Raw genomic sequence first — 17442 nt, 5'->3', positions numbered from 1 at the left:
TGGGGAAAAGCTAGCCCACTGCCAGTACCCCATTTTTACTGATTGCAAATAATTATCTTTGACTTTATTTCATTTATCTTTCGTTTGTGCAGTTTGTATGGAATATTTTTGTTCCAACGTGAAACACAATGATCTCATTAGGGTAAAAGCTGTTACTAAGACAATACTTTTGGCAACAGTATTTGAGGTTTCATCTGTTGAGGAAGCCGAATTAATATAGCTGAAAATGGTCATTAACCCAGTGTACATCAGTGATCTAATCATTTCAATATTGAGTTTTGATCCTTCATACAAATATGTTCAGTAATTTCCTCTATCCAATTCTGTGATGACATCAGGCTTACTATTTAAACAAAAATATTCAACACATAGACAGAAAGTTTTTGTATTATTTTTCACAAATCAATTTTCCAACAGGCTTTTATGAACAAATAAGTCACCCCTCATTATACTTCAGTGCCTTCCATTTAGCATCATTTAAGGAAGAGTTTTATTTCCCAGATCTCATTATAGGTGTAACTAAATGAGATTGACTATGAAATGAGAGAGTGCATTCAACCTATCAAATCTGTTCCTCTACAAACCTTGTATAATCTATTCTGTCATAACCTGGGCTAACTAATTTGCTCCTTTTTTGAATATTGGGATAATATTTGCTGTTTTGTAGCTCACTTGATTATAGCAACTGTGTTTTTGTCAAATTCCTAACACATTAACTAGAATCATGATTTTCCTTCTCATGCTGTGTGGTCTAGATTCTCCTGCACATTGTAATTCTGTCTAAGGTACATTCTTCAACAGGTATTTTTGGATAACAATTGAGAAAGGATATTACCAGCCCATTCCGATACTCAGCCTCATTTTCTAGTGGCCTAGTGCAAGAACACTTAGTTCTGTGGGAAGTTCCAGGAATTTGAGCAGCATATCACACTTCCATATCCTGATGGGTCTTTGTCTGTTTTGAATAACAGTCTCTAAATATAAGGGGGATTTCAAAATTTGATAAGATCTTGTCAGAAAATATATTCGACCATTCCAATGTAGATTCTATCTTGGGGAGGGGCTTAATATTTAGAGTAACTTGGCCAGTATTGACACTAATCACTTTTATTTTGATGTTTTTGTTCTATTTCTACTAGCCACATATAGGGCCCAAGTTTCCACATGATTTGCGCCTGATTTTTAGGAGCAACTGGTGGAGAACGGACTATCTTAGAAATCGCAATTCTCCACATTTTTTTTTCTGCAGTTCTAGTCAGGTAGAACAGTTCTACTTTGGAACAGAATTTTTTCTTCAAAAGGGGGCGTGTCCGGCCACTGACACCAGATTTCAAAGTTTCCACAGTGAAAATGTACTCCAAACTAAAGTAGAATGGAGCAAGTGAAGATTTTTGTAGAACTGAAAAAACCTGTTCTACACTTTATAAAATCAGGCGCAGGTTACAAATTAGGCGTCCAGAACGAGGTGGGGGGGAGGAGGGGGGGGGGGGGGGGAAGGGAAGTCATTAAATTCTACAATAAATTCTTATTTATACTTATACAAATATTATACAAATAAATTCAACCTGAATAAACATTTATAAGCAAAGAAAATAAACCATCTTCCTACCTGTGTGAAAGTGCTTCAGCGTCACAAAACGAGGCAGCCGTTACCGAACGCGGGGGAGGGAGGGAGCCGATCGAACGCGGGGGTGGGGTGGGAAGAGAGAGGGAGGGAAGGGTGCCGACCGAACGGGCGGGAGGGAGGGAAGGGAGCCGACCGAATGCGGGCGGGAGGGAGGGAAGGGAGCCGACCGAATGCGGGCGGGAGGGAGGGAAAGGAGCCGACCGAACGCGGGGGGAGGGGGGGCGGGGAGGGAGGGAAGGGAGCCGACTGGGTGGGAGGGAGGGAAGGGAGCCGACTGGGTGGGAGGGAGGGAAGGGAGCCGACCGGGTGGGAGGGAGGGAAGGGAGCCGTCCGAACGCGGGAGGGAGGGAAGGGAGCCGACCGAACGCGGGCGGGAGGGAAGGGAGCCGACCGAACGCGGGCGAGAGGGGGGGGAAGGGAGCCGACCGAACGCGGGCGGGAGGGAGGGAAGGGAGCCGACCGAACGCGGGCGAGAGGGGGGGGAAGGGAGCCGACCGAACGCGGGCGGGAGGGAGGGAAGGGAGCCGACCGAACGCGGGCGGGAGGGAGGGAAGGGAGCCGACCGAACGCGGGCGGGAGGGAGGGAAGGGAGCCGACCGAACGCGGGCGGGAGGGAGCCGACTGAACGCGGGGGTGGGGAGGGAAGGGAGCCGACCGAACGCGGGCTGGGGGGGAGGTAAGGGAATCCACCGAACACGGGCGGGAGGGAGGGAAGGGAGCCGACCGAATGCGGGCGGGAGGGAGGGAAAGGAGCCGTCCGAATGCGAAGGGGGGGTGCGGGGAGGGAGGGAACGGAGCCGACCGGGCGGGGAGGGAGGGAAGGGAGCCGACCGAACGCGGGCGGGAGGGAGGGAAGGGAGCCGACCGAACGCGGGCGGGAGGGAGGGAGCCGACCGAACGCGGGCGGGAGGGAGGGAGCCGACTGAACGCGGGCGGGAGGGAGGGAAGGGAGCCGACCGAACGCGGGCGGGAGGGAGGGAGCCGACCGAACGCGGGGGCGGGGGGGGAAGGGAGCCGACCGAACGCGGGGTGAAGAGGGAAGGGGGGCGGGTGAGGGAGCCGTTCCAGACGGCTGGCGGGAAAGAGAGAAGGCTGCAGGAAGCCTCAGAAATTGAGGAGCCATTTCCCAACGGCAAAAGGGGGAGGTAGTCGGGAATCGGCTGCCTCAACTTTCTGAGGCTTCCTGCACCCTTCTCACTGCTACAAGAAGCCTCAGTGCTGATGGCAATGTACTTTTATTAAAAAATGTTCAAAAACTAAACAGCTACAAAGAGCTACAAAAATGGCCGCGTGCCAATGTTTCCTTCACACTGAGCATGCGCGAACGCTCCAACGCGCACGTGCAGCGTTGCCAGCAGGAAAAAAACTAATTTAAATAGTACCCGCCCCCTCACACTTACAAAATCGGCGCGAGTGTAGGCTCCGCCCCCCTGGGTGCCGTGCCAAGCAGACAAGGAGCTGCAAAGCGCTCCAGAATCGCTCGTTTTTTTTCCGGCGCCATTTTAGGCGCGAAAAACGGGCGCCCAGCTCGGAAGGGCGCCCGTTTTTTATCGTGTGGAAACTTGGGCCCATAGAGTTAATAGTTATTAATTCCTAAGAAACAAAAATGTGCATTTTGATATTTTCAGAAGCAATAGGTTAAGGAAGAAGCAATTAACAATGCTGTGTAATGCTTATGATACCCTGCCATTGCTCCACCATCAATGAAACCGATTGTTTCCTAACAGGCTCGAGGGGCCGTATGGCCTACACCTGCTCCTATTTCTTATGTTCTTATGTAACAAAAGTTGGTGTTTGAGAGAGAGCTTGCTATACAGATTAAAATTATCACAATAGAGTGCAGTCAGAATTATCATCCATCATCATAGCCAGTCCCTCGAAATCGAGGAAGGCTTGCTTCCACTCTAAACGTGAGCTCTTAGGTGACTGAACAGTCCAATATGGGAATTACAGTCTCCGTCACAGGTGGGACAGACAGTCGTTGAAGGAAAGGGTGGGTGGGACTGGTTTGCCGCACACTCCTTCCGCTGCTTGCGCTTGTTTTCTGTATGCTCTCGGCAACGAGACTCGAGGTACTCAGCGCCCTCCCGAATGCACTTCCTCCACTTAGGGCGGTCTTTGGCCAGGGACTCCCAGGTGTCAGTGGGGATGTTGAATTTTATCAAGGAGGCTTTGAGGGTGTCCTTGAAATATTTCCTCTGCTCACCTTGGGCTCGCTTGCCGTGTAGGAGTTCCAAGTAGATGCTTGCTTTGGGAGTCTTGTGTCAGGCATGCGAACAATGTGGCCCGCCCTATGGAGCTGGTCGAGTGAGGTCAGTGCTTCGATGCTGGGGATGTTGGCCTGATCGAGGGCGCTAACTTGATGCGTCTGTCCTCCCAGGGGATTTGCAGGATCTTGCGGAGACATCGTTGGTGGTATTTCTCCAGTGATTTGAGGTGTCTACTGTATATGGTCTACGTCTCGGAGCCATACAGGAGGGCGGGTATCACTACAGCTCTGTAGACCACGAGCTTGGTGCCAGATTGGAGGGCCTGATCTTCGAACACTCTTTTCCTCAGGCTGGAAATTAACTCGGAGCCAGAATTAACAGTAGTAAGGGTAGATGATTTGAAAATTGAATCTAGTAGTTGTTGGGTTGTTCCAGAAGAGTTAGAAAAATTGAGAATACTAACTGGCAAATCTTAGATTTCCCACAGCCTGCTGCATGCTTCAGGAAGTGATAGTTAAATCTGCATTTAAACTTTTGCATGCAATAAACAGAGTTTTGGGTGACGACATTGTCTGGGAGAGTTGTACAGACAAGAGAAATACTGTTTGAAACCGCTGCTTGAATTCTGCGTGGATTTTTTAACTGATGCATATTGGGACTATGACTCTGCCAGTTTTTGTTCCTGGCATAAAAATGGGAAATCTGTCTGAAATACTAACAACTTGTGCCTCTGCAGTCATTATTTTTCTGATGTCTCTTTTAGAAAAACAATTAACACAAAAAGCAGAACTGTTACAAAAAGGTTATACAGTTACTCAAGTTTATGAATTTGGAACAAATATCATCTGGTCACCAGAGTCAAACTCTGCAAAGTTGAGGACAAGGAGTGAAAATGCACCATAATCATTGTCACATTCACAGAACTTACCATTTGTGATACTGGTTCAGGCTGTTGTGATACGGGTTAGGGCCGATTTGGTACTATGGTGCATTACAACGGTGATTACACTCCAAAAGTACTTCATTGGCTGTAAACCACTTTGAGACATCCAGTGGTCGTGAAAGGCACTATATAAATGCTAGTCTGTCTTTCTTTCTTATGGATGGGCAGAAAGATAATTAGACAGGTTCAACAGTGAGTTGTGGGAAAGGTAGAGGTCGGTGTCATGGTGAGATAAGCTCCCAGAAGGCATATGGGAAGATTGGTGGGAGATGTGGGTTCAGCGGTAGGACGAGGAGGAACCTGCGTAGGGTTTGTCTTGTTAGACAGTGGGAATAGAAAAGCAGCAGAGCCAGTTGCATGGATGGTCTCGATCTTAGTAATGAAGAAGTCCATGAGCTCCTTACGCTCATTGTAGAACCCTGAACATAAGTGATTAGGTATGGGGAAAGTTGAAGGATTTTGTTGATCACTGTCATTCAAAGGGGTTATTACAAAGCACATCCACTTCTTAGTGTTACTATTGATGTGTTTAGTCTGTTTCAATGCCAATTTAGTCTTTTAATTCCTTGGTCCCATACAATTTTTTTTGTGTCAGCTTTCCTTTTAAAGTTGATCCCAATTCTTTAAGTATTTTAAGAAGGGATACTGAAGGTGAAATCTGCTCTTCCAATTTCTTCGTGTTATTGACATTTTTTGATCAAATTTAAAGTATAATTTTTCTATGGAAAGCAAAAATATAGCAAATATGGGTAATGCTCTTTAGCTGGTAACTATCTTTATTACCATGTTCAAGTTTGTTGAAATCTGCAGCATAACATAAAGGTACATCAGAAATACTCCTTTAGTTTGACTGACATCCATTAACTGGAAATGTTAGAGACCCTGGTGTCTGTAGTTCACAAATAAATGAGTTGAAATTGCACATTAAACTGGTTATTATTAGTAGCACAATTTCAACCAGAAAACTGCATTCATCCTTGTTTTCAGTCATTTGATTAATTTAATTTGAGATTTTTATTCTTCCAATTTTTAAATTAATGTATTCCTCAGTCAGAGCTTATTTTGTGATGCAACATCTTACTGGATTTTAATAGAATTTATCACCAACTCTCACCCCATTTTAACAGTGACATTTTACAAGCACCAACTTCCCTGAAAAGTAAGATCTCTTCACAGTGGAAAGAATTCTCTTTTACATCCATTTTTGGCTGTGCGTTTCCCCTCATGCTGCCCTCCCACCTTCCTTGTTTGTGATCATGCCACAGAAACACTGCAAGCAGTTTTTTTCCTTTGAGAGAGAAAAATTGTGGATGTGAATTAGGACTCTACTGCTAAATCTGATCATTTTAAAACAATTTTAATTTTCCAAGGCATGGTTATATCAGACTGCTTGTGAATCTGTATGGTCCATACATGTGACTCAGATTACCCAGTTATAGTCCCCCCTAATTTCAAAATTTGTTTATACAGTTTCTCCTCCCTTCACCAAGGCATTCTTCGCTCCCTCCCACTTCCTAGCTTAAAGAGACAGTGTTTTCGACTGCTTCCCCTTCCTAGTTTATAGAGGCACACTTACTCCCCCAGTTCACTCCTTACTGCCAATCTCAACTTCTACCTCCTGCTTCTGCTTTGCTTGGGGATACAACTCTGCTCTACACACTGGGTAAGAATTCCTGACCACTCAAATTCATTGAGATTGGGCATTCAGCCATGCCATTCAGCAGGATTGGGTCTCTTGTGCAGGAACATCAAGTAGGATGCTGAAGTAGCAGTGAAGGACTGAGAGTGGCAGATGATGATTTTCATGGGGGGGGGGTGGATTTTCATAGATTTCATTGGGGGAGAAAAAGAGTGGTTGTCACTTTCTCACATTTGAGTAGCCCAGAGGTAGATCATTCTTTTGCTTCTTGCATAATGTTAGGCTAATTACCTGAAGCCATAGCTGTACATCTGGATTTTCATGACAGCTTTGTGTCATTCTTTCATGTGACCTTTACTACACTCTCCATAGGGAACACACCCTTGTGCCTTGTCTCTAGTACACCAGGACTGTTAGGAAAGCCAGGGTGGACAGTACTGCCGTCCCAAGTTTGGGAACTAAATATTCCAGGGTACTTGACTTTTTGAAAGATGGGCAAAGTGGAAGGAGGGCAAAGCCCTGATAATGGATGAGATAGACAGTAGTGAGATAGGATCGTGGCCCAGAAAATCAGGATGTAGACTCAATATGGGTGGAGCTTTTTAAAAAAAAATTAGCAACCAACAGAAAACACTGGTGGAGTAGTGTATTGCCCCCCCCCCCCCCCTGCTAACAATAGTTAGTGTTGAACAGCTTATAAATCAGCAAATTAGAGGAGCATTCATCAAGGGTAATGCAATAATTGTGGGGAACTTTGGTCTTCATATAGACTGGGCAAGCCAAATTAGTGAAAATAGTGTGGAGGACGAGTTCATGGAATGCATTTGAGACAGTTTTCTATGACTATGTTGAGGAACCAACTAGGGAACAGGCTATTTTATATCTAGTATTGTATAATGAGAGAGGGTTAATTAGTAATCTTATACTGAATGATCCTCTGGGGAAGAGTGATCATAATTTGATAGAATTTCATGTTGAGTTTGAGAGTAAAGAAACAGTACTGAAGAGATTAATGGGACTAAAATCCCCTGGACCTGATGGCCTACATCTTGGGGTTTTAAAAGAGGTGGCTGCATAGATAGTGGATGCATTGGTTTTGATCTTCCAGAATTCCATAGATTCTAGAATGGTCCCCGTGGGTTGGAAGGTAGTAAATGTAACCCCGCTATTCAAGAAAGGAGATAGAGAAAAAAAAATAGGGAACTATAGGCCAGTTAGCCTGACATTGATAGCAGAGAAAATGCTAGAAGCTATTAGGCATGTAGTAACAGAGCACTTTTAAAATTGCAACATGGTTTTATGAAAGGGAAATCATGTTTGACAAATCTATTAGTGTTTTTTTGAGGATGTAGCTAGCAGGGTAGATAAGAGGAAAGCAGTGGATGCAGTATATTTGGATTTTCAAAAGACTTTCGATAAAGTGCCACACAAGAGGTTGTTACCCAAGATTAGGGGCTCATGGGATTGGGTGTAATATGTTAGCTTGCATTGAGATTAGTTAATGAAAAGAAAACAGAATAAATGAGTCATTTTCTGGTTGGCAGGTTGCAATTAGTGGGATGCCGCAAGGATCAGTACTTGGGCCTCAGCTATTTACAACATATATCAATGACTTGGATGAAGGGACTGAGTGTAATGTATTCAGGTTTACTGACGATACAAAGCTAGGCAGGAAAGTAAGCTGTGAGGAGGACGCAAAGGGATATAGATGGGCTAAGTGAGTGGGCAAGAAGGTGGCAGATGCAGTATAAAGTGGGGAAATTTGAAATTATCCACTTGGTAGGAAGAATAGGAAAGCAGAATACTTTTTAAAGGGTGAGACTAGTAAATGTTGGTATGCAGTGGGATTGGGTGTCACTGTATACAAATCAGAAAGTTAACATGCAGATACAACAAACAATTAGGAAGGCAAATATGTTGGCCTTTATTGTAGGGGGATTGCGTATAAGAGGCTGTAATAATATAGGGCTTTGGTAAGACCATATCTGGAGTACTGTGTATGCTTTTGGCCTCCTAACCTAAGGAAGGATATACTTGCCTTAGAGCGGGTGCAACACAGGTTCACAAGACTGATTTCTGGGATGAAAAGGTTGTCCTATGAGGAGAGATCGAGTAGAATGGGCCTATGTTCTCTGGAGTTTAGAAGAATGAGAGGTGATCTCATTGAAACATATAAAGTTCTTCGCGGGCTTGACCGTAGATGCTGAGAGGCTGCTTCCCCTGCCTTGAAGGTCTAGAACTAGGGCTCAGCCATTTTAGGACTGAGATGAGGAATTTCTTCACTCAGAGGGTTGTGAATCTTTCGAATTCTCTACCCCAGAGATGTTCCCTGTCATTGAGTATATTCAAAACTGGGATCGATAGATTCTTGGACACTAAGTGAATTGAGGGATATGGGGATAGGGCAGGAAAGTGGAGTTGAGGTCGAAGATCAGTCATGATCTTATTGAACAGCAGAGCAGGCTCGAGGGGCTGTATGGTCGTCTTCTGCTCCTATTTCTTATGTTCTTGTGTCTTCAAACACAGTTTGGAGCTGGCAAACAAACTGCTTATAAGTTACATGCATGCCCTGATTTATCATAGTTTAGACCCCAGTGCAATAACAAAGGGTATATTTAATGGTAAAATTACATCCTGCTTATTCAGATTGTTTCAGATAATGACCATTCTTGGCAAATAAGGTGCAACACTAAGCCTACCGACAGCAACATGTGTCAGATTTACAATTTAAGTAATCAAGGAGTGCATGAATAAAAATATTACTTACTCTCATGACCTTGCAATGGTCATTCCACCTTTTCCTGCATTGATGGTGGTCCCTGGGTATATCATCTACTGAGGAGACTTCCTCAGCAACACTGGTCCCAAATCTCCTTACAACAGATGGGGGGGGGGGGCAGGGTTTCCTTCAATCCCTCCTTTGTTATTACAAAGGACGCAGAAGATGCGAGGGCCCAGGGGCAGCATGGGCTAGCCCATGCTGCGATATATGGATAGTAGAAGCATGTGTGCGCACTAGGTCTGTGCAGCAGAGCTTGGTCTCCAGGCGTCTTGGTTAACCCTTGCCACTGGATCAAGACCTAGCTCTGTCAAGCCCGTGTGGTGGCTGGTGTGCAATGGCCACCCCAAGGTAAAAAAAATCCACGCACAGGCATCTTCCACCTTTCAGTATGTAGTTCGGGACCTTGAATGTCAGGTCCCTCATTGAAACACCTGTGAACTCATCCTTTTTTGGTGTGGAAGCAGGTCATCCTCGATACGAGGGACTGCCTAATACTAGTAACACTATACTTCGACCCCGTACTATTAAACTCCCCCCATCTACTCTTAATTGCTGTTATCTGTGCCTTGTTGGCATCAGAACTAAGTTTCCTGACCCTCTGCTTGCTATGATCACCCTGTTGCATCTTCTTTTGTCTGTGAAAAATGGCAGATTGAGACCTGGGTTACTGCGCGGGCACACCGACACCTGACCAGAATTGCGGGGGGGGGGGGGCGGGGGGGAACGGCGATTTCTTAAAAAAAAAATTGTGCATGCACAGAAGGTCCGTTTTCTTTTTCAGATCGCTGAATTTGGCTCCGGCGCGCACATGCAGTCGTGCAAGGCCGGATTTTACCACTACTGTTGGTCACCATTTGCCGAATTTTGCGGTCTCCAGCAATAGCAGTATTCCGGCGCTTAAAAAAAAATCAAAAACCTCGATTAGCGCCAAAAAATGGTCACAGCTCTAATTATGGAATTTCTATCCCCAATATTCCTAGTAGCTTTTACAAGTCGATGTATATGGCAGGTGAATTGAATTCCGAGAAGAGATATGCATAGTTACATTTGGTAATTGCAGCATTATATTTACCTAATTTTAAAAAGTTAATTATGGTGACAGCTCTTTAAGCTTGGAGTTCAGTGAATCACTCTTTAGTGTTATGATTTATGAAGGGAGTCTGGAGAATTAGATACATAGAATTACATAGAATATACAGCACAGAAACCCGCCATTCGATCTAACCAGTCCACACAGCATTTATGCTCCACTCGAACCCCTGTCCATCCTTCCTCAATGAGCTCAATCAGCATAACCTTCTATTCTCCTCTCCCTAATGTGCTTATCCAGCTTCCCCTTAAATGCATGTATACTATTCGCCTCTACTCTCTGCGGAAGCGAGTTCCATGTTCTCGCCACTCTTTGGGTAAATAAATTCCTTCTGAATTCAACATTGGATATCTTGGTGACCAGATATATTCCATCCTGCTCAGGAGGTAAGATATTGAGAAAATCCATCCATGATGTAGTGTAGATAAGTAATGAAGAAGAAGGATAACTTTCTTTTTACATGTTATATATTCCTTATTCAAATTACATTCTCCCAAATGCAATTTATGATTATTCTCCACTCTGGATCTTTACTTCAGGCTCAAAATTTGATTGGCTTTTTAAAATTATACTATGTCTTATTCTTGTCTTCGGTTTGAGAGGAAGCCACCAGCAAAGACATTAACATTCAGAATTTGAAATGCTTCGAGGTTTGTGAGCAACTAGCCACAAATTGAATGCATCTTCAAGACAAAATTAAAAAATACCTTTTTAAAGAGTGTAATACATTATCAGATAAAACTGCTAGAACAGAAGAAAGGCTAAAAGGATGGATCTATGGATTTTTTTTACCAATCTTCTATGTTTCTGTCTCAGTTAAGCGGTGCGGTCATCAAAATTTTGTATAACTCAATAATGGTAGAGGTACCATAGCACTGTTGATTAATTAGAAATCCGCTTTTTTAATACAAAACTACAAAAAGAAGGGCAAGAACAGACCATCAAGCTGTCCCATCCAAACACATTATACACAACTGAACCATCCCCTACCCACACAACCTCGAGAAAAAAGCAAAGAAAGCTACAACCAATTCAGGTAAAACTCTTGGGGCTAGAATTTCCAGTGCTTCGCCGCCCGGTTTGTCGGCGGTATTGGCCGTTTTGGGCGAGAACCAGGTCGGCAAGCAATTCCCCAGCTGAGTTCTGCTGGTGGTTTTGAAGTACTGCTGGGGAGCGGACCGCTGGCGTGCACCGTCCGCAGATGGCCATAGTGTGATTTTTGGCTCAGTGGTGACCCGTAGGGAAGTATAAGAAAAAATGCCCACAAGAATCAGTGGAGCTGGGCGGTAGGTAAGTAGCCCTGCAAGAAAAAGGTAAGTAATTGTTTTTTACTAATTATTTTAAAATTAAAAGGGTCCTGAGAATGTCAATGATTTTTTAAATTTTGTTTTGAAAAAAATATTTATTGTGTTTTTCTTCTCCTAGGCCCAAACCGCAGCCTCGATGTAAATTTTTTGTAAATGTATTAATTATTGCCCATTTTCTTTAAGAACTGCCCAGTTAGCTCAAGATTCCATTTTTTCGCCAAGAATCGGGGTGCAACACCCATTTTTTTCACTGGGCAGATTTTTATTTCTTTTTTGGGGGGAATTTTTCGCCAGCGATAATGTTGGGAATCTTGGCAGTCTTTTGGGTGACAATCGGGCGCTGGCGGATTGTTTGCAAATTCTAGCCCTTAGAAGTTCCTTTCCAGTTCATTTAAGCAATCAAACCAGTTTCCAGGAGACTAATCACAGTTAACTAGTAACAATCTTCTCTAATTCGAAATGCGCTCTTCACTCAGGAACTTGTCATGTGCTCTTTTCAAAGGCTGCAGTTAAACCATACCCACCACATGTTCCAGTAGTCTTTTACAAAGGGCAATGACTGAGGTGGACAAAATACTGCCTGGCATCTAATTTAATTGCCTCTCTATTTTGTGTGCATATCCATCAGTCTTCCCATTCCTATTCATCTCAAATAAGCTATCCAACCAAATTGACTCCAATTCTTTCATTAATTTAAAGAACACAATCATATCACTGCTAAGCCTGCGTTTCACCAAGATAAATGGCCCTAACTCTTGGAGCATATCCTGATAACTCATCATCGTAGGCGGTCCCTAGTATCGAGGATGACTTGCTTCCACACTGAAAAGGGATGAGTTCACAGGTGTTTCAGTGAAGGCTCTGATATTCTAGGTCCCGAACTGCATTTGAAGGGTGGAAGGTGCCTGTGCGTGGATTTTTTTAATGTGGGGTGGCCGTTGCAATCAGCCACCACATGGGCTTGACAGAGCTAGGTCTTGGTCCACTGGCAAGGATTAACCAAGACGACTGGAGACCAGCTCTGCTGCACGGACCTAGTGCGCACATATAGCGCAGTGTGGGCTGGCCCGTGCTGCCCCTGGACCCTCTACTCTCCTGGGCCCCAATCACACTGCTGTACAAACTCTTGCCGTTCCTTCGCCCCAACCTCGCCATTTCTGCTGTACCTGCCCGAACTGCAATCAGCCGTCGCCCTCCTGCAGCAGCACACGCAGTGGTATGCCGCCGCATGCTGCTCCCTCTAATGGCCCCGGCCTGCTGATGGTCTTGCAGGCCTGATAACTAAGCCACCATCCTCGGCACCTCATCCAGAGCCTTGATATGCTTCACCATGTATGGGGAGCAACACTGGACGTGATATTCCAAGTGCATATATGCTAAAGCCTAGTATAATCCAAACATAGTGTTCTTTGTTTTACACTCAGTGGTATAAACAATGCAACCTAAAACTGTATTTGCTGACTCTAAAACCACCTCACTCTGTCAGTGGCTTATGTATAACCACCAGTAATAAAAAGAATGAACCTAGGAATTACAGAGCAGGAAAAACACTGCAATCTATAAAGGAAGTTATGAGGCAATAGCCGAGAAGTGTGCTTTCAAGATTAGCTTTATCACCAATTGTAGAATTAATCCAATATTTTAAAGAATAATTTGGCTCCTGTTCACCACTATCAACACTGAATTTAGTGCACTTGGAATTAAACCTACTTTCTTGCTGGTTTGGTGCATTCTGAGTTCACTAAAATATGGTCCTTCCATTCCTGACAGGTCTAAACATTTCTGGTAGTGAAAAAATATAACTGCCATACTTTCGCAATAGTTTCACCCCACCACTTAACCATTTTATCCCCAATTACTTCTAACTCTCTTCTGTGATTTTAAAATGGAGCTAAAGAATTTGTGGAAATTTAACATTAAGAAATCTTCAAGGTATATGTTCAGATTGTTATAGGATGCACAGATTTTTAAAGGTATTTCCCCACATTTACAATCCTGCTTTACACAAATATTTGAAAGTGGGAGGACAAGTTGTGGAAAGAAACATGGAATCCTAGGTTTTATAAACAAGGATGTCAAGTGCAAATGTAAAAAAGTAATGCGAAGCCTGTATAAAGCTTTGATTAGACCACAATTAGAATATTGTGTCTAGATTTGGGTATTCCGCTTTAAGAACAATGTTGGGGCCATGGAGAAATTCTAAGATGATACTGCGGATCCAAGGTTTTAGTACTGCAAAACGACTAGAGAAACTGGGCTCTTTTTTCATTAGAACAAAGAAGATTAAGAGGGGATCTGATAGAGATGTTCAAAATTGGATTTTTCATAATGTAAATGGGCGGGGGGGGGGAAAGTATTTCCACTGGTCACTGAGTATGTATCGTGGGATAATTTTAAGATAATCGCAAAGAATGAAAGGAGAGGCAAGGAGAATATTTTATGAAAAGGGTTGTTAGGACATGGAATGCTCCACCAGAAACATTAGTAGAAACAAAATCCATAATAGCTTTTACAAAGGAAGTTGATAAATGTTTGAGAGAATTTTTTTATTTTTGTAAACCGTATTTGTTGTTATGGTCTTGAATGCTGGTGTTCAGCTGCAGTGTTGTGTGACAGAGAAGTGTTCATTGTAAGGAGGAGAAAGCTAGTTGTAGGATTGTTTATCCTTCTCTTGCCTCTCAACCTTTTAACGTTCGAGTTCCTTTAATTGGGACAATTGAGATGCTTGTAAGCTGCTGAAAAGTAGTCGTATTGTGGAGAAAAGGAACTTCTAAACTAAAACGGAAAAATAGAAAAACTGTGCTTTTATTGGGTTTACATACATCTTTGAAATTATATGATTTACGTTTCTATACCAACAAGTTCAAACTTGGAGTACAGTGTGAGATAAACCAGATGCGATGTACAGTATCAAATTTGGTGTGTATGTATAAATGTATGTATGCTATAAACAATATACTGTATATACTGACCAGCTGAGAAAAATGGATATATATGGCCCAATCCCAAATTCTTTGATAGTGTTGTTATGGGGCTCAATAGTTTGTAATGGAATGTTCACCTGGTTTCATTTAATGCATTGTGAAATGCTCGTTCTTTTATATTTTACAGCACATGCTTAAACTGAACTGTTTTTTTTAAACATAGTTTGTCAAATAAAAATTCTGAACTAGCCATGTTGTTTGGAATTAATTTTATTTTTTGACACCGATGTTTGCACTAAGGTCAGAGAGGAATGTTTATAAGTTGCTTTGATGGCGAACTGAGAAATTGTGGATGAGTCAGTATGGGTATAGTGAATGACCACCTGTTTGCAATGTTGGTCAGTGATGACTTGACTGGGGAGAAACCGCTCTGATGCATTGACTACAAGAACTACAAATCCACCATGGGAAAAGGGAGGAAAATATAACTTTATAATCATGTCAATACAGAAAAATAAGGAATGTTTTGCTGAGGGAGAAAGGAAGAATAAACAAACAAATAAAATACTTGTATCTTAGGTTTCCATTAATTGCTTATCATGGACAGTAGAACATAAGATGCAAGATTAATACATCTAGGCTACAATTGGATCTTGGTAAACATTAAGTTGAAATTATGTGGTGCTCATATGCAGGATGATACCTCAACACTTTAATATTGAACATGGGAATAAGGAAAGGAATGGAGAGGTTAGGATGGAGTGCTGGAGGCACAGTTGAAGAGGATTGATTTGAAGAGATTTTTTGAAAGCAGTGAGAAAGGAAGATAGAGGATTACAGAGGGGAAACATAAGGGGGCATTTTAACCTGGGAAAAAACGGGTGGTTTGGGGGGGGATGAGGGCTGTTAAAGTATTAAAAATCCTGACTCCAGCCACCTCCAACCCATCCACTTTCGGTTATTACTCGGGCGGGGAGGAGGGAGCGGGCAGCCAACCTGCTGCCGGGGGGCGGGGGGGGGGGAGGGAGGGGCAGCACTTTAAGTCTGATAATGAGGCCCTGAAGCCTCTGATTTAACTGTGGCCCACTGGAGATCCTGGGCTTCAGGATTCCTGGTAGCTGCAGTGAGGCAAGGGCAGCCTCTGGGAGCAATCTTTGTGGGCCAGGAGGAGCAGGAGTGCTTCCTCCTGGCCCCACAAGCTCACCCACCATTAGCCCGCCCCAAACAAACACTGCCCAACCCTCCCGGAGTCGTCAGTCGGATCAACCACCACCATCCCACCCCCCATTCCCGGTTGGTGATTGGAACCTATCTGTTTATTGTGGCTTCCTGTCCAGCGTTCCCTGCCCGACTGGAAGTCAAGCCTGTAAATCAGGCTGACTTCTGGGTGGGAAACTTACCCATGACATCACACGCTGCTAAAGTTCACAGCGTGCAGGGAAACACGGACTTCCAGGTTTCCCCACAGTTTACGCCCCCCCACCAAGTGGGTCAGAAATTTAAACATTCCGGCCAGTGTAAAATCCATAACTGTCCAAAAACTAGACATTGTGCAGATTGCAAGAGTCGTTGTCCGGAATCCGGAAATATTGCCCGAAAACCAGACTTTTAAGCTGTACATACCTTTCTCCAAGCAGCAATCAAAAAAAAAATGCAGCCTGGCCTGACCTCAAGGTTGCCGGATTCAGGCCATTGGATTTAATGCTCCGAAATCTGGAAATTCATGAAAGTCGGCCCAAGGGTTTCTGGATTCGGGACGTTGAATTGTCTCTGAAATCCAGTACTACCCGAAACTCGGCCCAAGGGTTTCCGGTTTCGGGACGTTATACCTGTACCTGTAGTACCTTTAACAATCTTACAGCCAGCCCTTGGAAGTGTGTACTGTTGTAATATTAAAAAAAGAAAGACTTGCATTTATATAGCGCCTGTCAACAACCACTGGACGTCTCAAAGCATTTTGCTGTCAATTAAGTACTTTTGGAGTGTGGTCGCTGTTGTAATGTGTGAAACATGGCAGCCAATATGTGTACAGCAAGCTTCCACAAACAGCAATGAGATAAATGACCAGATAATCTAATTTTAGGTGTTGATTGAGAGATAAATATTGGCCAGGTCACTGGGAGAACTTCCCTGCTCTTATTTGAATAATGCCATGGGATTGTTTACATCCATCTGAGAGGGCAGAGGGTTTTAACATCTCATCCGAAAGACTACACCTCCGCAGTGCAGCGCTTCCTCAGTACTGCACTGAAGTGTTATGCGCTCAATTCTCTGGAGTGGGACATTAGCCTGCAACTTTCTGACTAGGAGGCAATGAGCTACCACTGAGCCAAGTAGTGGTTGATTGTAGGGTTGTCAATGATGGAGCAGTGGGGATCAGGAGAGCAATGCCATGGATTTCACTTAAAAAAAAAATCTTGTATGAATTGGAAAATTTCTTGCCATACAATGGACTAACAACAGGGTTGAAAAGACATGAAAAATACTCAGTTATTTGAAAGCTAATTTGCAGTTATATTGACTTACTTCAGAAATAATCGGGACTAGGACCTTCCTGTTGCAAGTCCTTCCTGTGCCAGTAGCTTCCTACAGGAAGCAGAATAAAATTGGAAAGAGCTTGCAAAAAGGAAACTGCGCAAACCAAAGATTGGCTATTTGTGTAGGTGAAGGCAACTCTTGCAAAAATTGCTTTTTTAAAAAAAAAATAAGTAATGCGGCACTGGTAGACATCACAGCTGACACCATTTCTGGCCTCACCTGATGTCCTTACATAGGCATTTTCAGCAGCAACCATGGACAGCAATCTGGAAGAAGGCAACACAAGATTTATTTCCCTCTTCTCCTCCCCACACACTGGTCCAGGGATGCTGAATTCAACTATGGTACCTCCACCACTGCTCTGGCTGAGATCAACTCGGTC

General features: G+C 43.7%; 1 protein-coding gene across 3 annotated transcripts in view; it reads left to right on the top strand.

The window, feature by feature from the left end:
- galnt1 (UDP-N-acetyl-alpha-D-galactosamine:polypeptide N-acetylgalactosaminyltransferase 1) overlaps window positions 1-17442 on the top strand; it is a 258714-nt gene that overhangs the window by 178594 nt on the left and 62678 nt on the right. The window lies entirely within an intron of this gene.

Source organism: Pristiophorus japonicus, chromosome 5, assembly GCF_044704955.1.
Source record: "Pristiophorus japonicus isolate sPriJap1 chromosome 5, sPriJap1.hap1, whole genome shotgun sequence".
NCBI classification, from domain to species: domain Eukaryota; kingdom Metazoa; phylum Chordata; class Chondrichthyes; family Pristiophoridae; genus Pristiophorus; species Pristiophorus japonicus.
This window is presented reverse-complemented; position numbering and strand designations above follow the sequence as displayed.